Source organism: Cricetulus griseus, chromosome X, assembly GCF_003668045.3.
Source record: "Cricetulus griseus strain 17A/GY chromosome X, alternate assembly CriGri-PICRH-1.0, whole genome shotgun sequence".
NCBI classification, from domain to species: domain Eukaryota; kingdom Metazoa; phylum Chordata; class Mammalia; order Rodentia; family Cricetidae; genus Cricetulus; species Cricetulus griseus.
Genome location: NC_048604.1, coordinates 107142371 through 107147828, shown reverse-complemented (window position 1 = coordinate 107147828; position 5458 = coordinate 107142371).

The window sequence follows — 5458 nt, the reverse complement described above, 5'->3', positions numbered from 1 at the left end:
ACTGTTATTTTGTTTTGTTTAGAGACAGGGTCCCATTATGTAGCCTTCCCTGGCCTGGAGTTTGATATGTAGACCAGACTGGATGTTACTGTTGTGATGACAAGTTTGTTTCGATAATACCAGATTCACTTGTAAAACTTTTTTTAAGTCTGACTCCCACAGTGTATGATGAACCAACTAACTAAATGATGAATTTAACTAAGTTCCAGACTGTTCCCGTCTATCTTTTAGTTTTGTGTGAAGAGTTGAAATCATACAAATGTTTTTCTGTTTCAAATCTAAGTGTGTAGTGATTTCGTAAAAAAAAAAAATAAAAATTATGAGGCATGGTAAGATGGCTCAGAAGTTGAAGGCACTTGCTCTCAAGCATGAAGTCCTGAGTTTGATTCCTGGGACCCACATAGTGGAGAGGATTTACTCCTGCAAGTTGTCTTGTGACTTCCGTATGTGCTTAGTGGCATACGTACATCGCCCCTGATGAATGTTAATTTTTAAAAAGCATTATGAGCTAAAAGAAGCATCCAATTACTTCTTTGTGTGTATTTCTCGATTTGCAGATTTGATACTGACTGGCTTCAGCATATCCCTCTTTGAACATCTGAGAAAAGAATTACACAGAAAACAATAGCTACTTTTTTTCTTTTTTGCAATAGGGTGTTATGTAGCCCAGTTTGGTCTTGAGCTCTCTATGTAACTGAGGGTAACCTTAAATTTCTGATCCTCCCAGCTCCACTTCCCTCTACACCTGTTTTATGGGCTGCTGGGGATTGAACTCAGGACTTTGTGCATGATAGGTGAGCACCATGCCAGCTAAGCTACATGCCCAGCACTGCATTGCATACACTCAAAATACTGTGTATCAAAATAGACAGCACTAACATGGCTTATAGACTCAAAAATGAAACTCCAAATAAGGAAAATGGAGGTCAAGTAAGGCTCTTGGAGTGCTATCTACTTGGTGTTGCAATCTGAACGACAGAATAAGTATAGAGCCAAGTTTATGTCTACTTAGAAGAAAAGTTTCATCATAATTTCAAGATACTCAAGATGGAAATTATCTGTTACATTCAAAATTCATGAGTACCTGTTAGAAGAATTTTATGTGCATGGTGGTGGTGGTGGTGGTGGTGGTGGTGGTGTGGTGTGTGTGTGTGTGTGTGTCAGTTAGAAGACACAACACACACACACACACACACACACACACACACACACACACACACACACACACACAATCTTGTGTGTTAATCTTTGCTTCCTTTCTTTCCACTTTGTTTGAGACAGGTCTTTATTGTTTGCTGCTGTCTGTGCTATGCAAGCTGGCCCAAAAACTTCTGTGGAATTCTCCTGTCTCCACTTCCCATCTTGTATAGGTGCACTGGGATTAAATATGCACACTGCTGTGTCTGGCCTCAAGGAGGCTCAGGTATCTGAACCTAGGTATTTGTATTTGCATGGCAAGTGGTTTTTTTATTTTAAGTAGGTTTTGTTGACCTGAAGATCCATACAGCTGTTTCATACATTCAAGTGAATTATGAAAGAAATTAGGGCAAAAATGTGCCTGCATCACCTCCCTGGTTACCTTATATGTACATGGTTTCCAAGATTAAGAAGTGGTAAGCCATGACAGAAGTTTGTATGTGCCAAAGCTATTATGCTATTGATCCTTTGTTGTTGTTGTTGTTCGTAGCTTTCTCTAAGAAATACAATTACATGATGTAGCACCAACAGATTTACTAAATCCAGATAAAAAAATGAGCAAAAAATGAATGAAACAACAATAAAACAAGCCATGGCAGTAATGACCAAAGGCTCAAAAAGACACTGACTGCTATGGACTCCCATCAGTGAATAAAAAAAATATACTCTGAGCCGAGTATGGTGCCTTTGATCCCAGCACTCAGGCGGCTGAGGCAAGTGGTTCTCTGTGAGTTCAAGGCCAGCCTGGTCTATAGAGTTAGCTCCAGGCTGGTGAAGGCTACATAGTGAGACCCTGTCTCAAAACCTTTTTTTATACTGTGAGATGTACATGCCTGTAAACACAACATTTGGGAGGAAAAAGCAAGTTTTTATTTTATTTTATTTTATTTTGTTTTTTGAGACTGGGTCTCACTACATGGCTCTGGTTGTCCTGAAATTCACTATGTAGATCAGGCAGACCTCAAATATACAGAGATCCACCTGCCTCTGCCTCTCATGTGCTGGCATTAAAGGTGTGCAATCATGTTATTCTAGGAAGCCACAAGTGTGAGGCCAGCCTGGGCTACACAGTGAGCTCTAGGCCTGCATGACACGGTTTCAGAAAAAAAGAGAAAGAGAGAGAGGGAGGGAGGGAGGAAAGATGTTATGCACTCCATGGTATCATGAAATAATGTGCAAAAAGATTTTATTTGAAAGCTGCAGACAAATTCAATGTTTAATAAATCCCCTAAAACTTGGCAGTTTTTCCTTATAATTGTATAATCTGAAGAAAAAGTAAGGAATTTCTTTTCATCAAGCTGCTGTTCCTCAAAATACTTTAGTTTACTCTAGTGTGTTATACAGATTTTACTTTCTCTGGATGCTGAGTTGTGTGAATGCCCTAAAACACTTACATCTAGCCACACTGCATGTAAATACTAACACACACAGATAAGTATATGTGTATGTGCACAGGACGTTCAAGTCTGAGCTCATATTCAGACTTAAATCAGCTGATAAATACAATTGGTCTCTCTCTCACAAAGAAAACAGGGATGTGATCTGGTACCCATTCAATAGCAAATCACTGAAGCATATATAACACATAGACAGCATAGGCATAGGCAGAGACACATTCACCATTCAAAGGGCACTTGGAAGCCAGGTTATAGTGGCACATGCATTTAATCCCAGCACTCGGGAGGAAGAGGAAGGTGTATCTCTGTGAGTTCGAAGCCAGACTGGTCTACACAGCAAGTTCCAGGACAGTCAGGGCTGTTACACAGAGAAACCCTGTCCCAAAAAAGTAGATCAAAGGGCACTTGGAGATACATGTACACACAAATCTAACTGCATGGACTTACACTTTCAGACACAGTCCTGCATGTGCAGGCATAAAAATTGACATTAGACAGGGATAAAGTTATGCCTCACTTTGGCTCTTACACTAAGACATTGAAACAATTGCATTTTGTTTTTACATTTATTTGTGTGTTCATCTGTAATCCATGCACACACACAGGAGTCAGAGAACACCTTTCACAGTTAGTTCTCTCTTTCTACCATGTGAATCCCAGGTATTGAACTCAGGATGGATGCCTTGGTGGCAGGTACCTTTACCCACTGAGCCATTTCACTGTCCCCAAACCTACTATTTTATAAAAAGCCACTTTCAGAAATCCACCCTGGTACACAATCATTTACCTACAGCATTGACACACTTACAGGCATATTACCCAGGCTCACAGCTGCACAGAGAGGCAATCAAGCAGATGAAACAATGCAGACCCATGCATCCCAAACCTACACAACCACTGCGGCTTGGAAGCATACAAACACAAACCTTCAGATGCCCACACATTGATTCATACATACACATTCCACCCTCCCTGAACAATGCAGATGCACACATTCCAATACATGGCCACATCGACACAAACCCACACCACATAAATGTTTCACTGCATTCATCACATATAAAAGAAAGTTCTGTCTTCTGAATTTATAGACAGAACAGAGACCCACATGCATACATGTACATACTGGTAACTACAAACCTAGTTCCCTAGTCAGATAAACACACACTGGCATGTGTGACACAGAATCATGTTCACATATGTAGATATACCTGCAGTCTCACAGATACTATACTGTCACACAGATGGATATGTGCACGTATACACCTAGAAAAAGTGTATACTAGCAAATATATGTAAAGATCTTAATGCCCTTCCACTTACCCTTGATCATATTTTCCCTCACACATCTGTGTTTCTGTATGAACACTGAGATACTTTATAACTGTAAACCAATTTTCATGTACAAACACACTTTTTTTTTGGTTTTTCGAGAGCAGACAGACTCTTACATAAAAAGAGGCTGGGCTCATTTTTTTGGACATGTGGGCACATATAATGAGGCAAATATGTATATGAAAATCTTTTCACTTGTAGATGAATGCACACTGTTAGCCATCAGGACAGAGATAATTGTAACAGGTATATACAGGTGATACAGACAGGTAATATACTATTGCTACATTAATAAGTAATTCCTCATGAGAGGACTCATTCCGTGCTATGCACTGTTCCAAGCACTCTTAGTGTATTAATTCAGCCTATCCCAACATGACAAGATAGGTAGTTTTATTTCTTCTATTTGATAGACAGGAGGCTGGGGCTTAGTTGAGGTTATGTGATATACCCAAAACTACACATCTAATAAACACTAACTGAAAGGATGTCTCTAGAGACCTGGGAGACCAAATTCACATTTCGAAATATATTCACCTCAGGTGCTGGAGCGATGGCTCAGCAGCATCTGCTGAGGACCCAGGTTCAATTCCCAGCACCTACATGGTGGTTCATATAACTCCAGTTCCAGGGGATGTGATACCCTCACACCAATATACATAAATTTAAATAAATCATTAAAAATAAAAAACCAAAGAAAAATATTTACCTCAAACATAAATTTTATAAAGCTATATAGCACTTTCACACACAAGTTAGCTCCCATTTACTAACATGATTAGGCACAAATGGTCATTCATACCAAGTTGTGGACAAGTTCCCATTACAGACATTTTAGCAGCAATATATATGCCCAAGAAAATATATTCTTGTGTGGTCACAATCACAAAATTTACTCATAAATAACCACACTATAGAATACACAAAACATCTAGATACAGCACCTATAAAACAGCCACATAAATGCATCTTAGTTATCTTCCTAACTGAAATACATGCAAACACACACTATCCAGATGTACCTTCACACATTCTAGATTTACTTCCCACAAACATTTATTTTCTTTCTCACACATACTCCGTAGATTCTCTCCTCCCCATCTATTCAGAGAATTGTACATATCCTAGTCAGATATACCCACATTATCACATGCCCCAAACCCAGATATATACACATTCGTTTTTCTTCTCACACACACCACTCAGATACACCCACTGTCACACATATATGCAGCACCAATACACCCACACTTTCATACACATTCCATTTACATACATCCATGCTCATATATAATCACCTCAAAAATGCTTACACTTACAGTCTCTTTATCCAATTAAAGTCACACTTATACAGTCTTTAACTCAGCATGCCCACATTCTTACATACAGTGTTTAGATATACTTAAACTTAACCCCACCCCAACTTGGAGCCCTCATATCTGTCTTAGGTTTACTTACAATCTCTTTCAAATGCACACTATCAAAATACACCCAAAGTGACACATGCACCCTCCCAAAACACTGCTCTT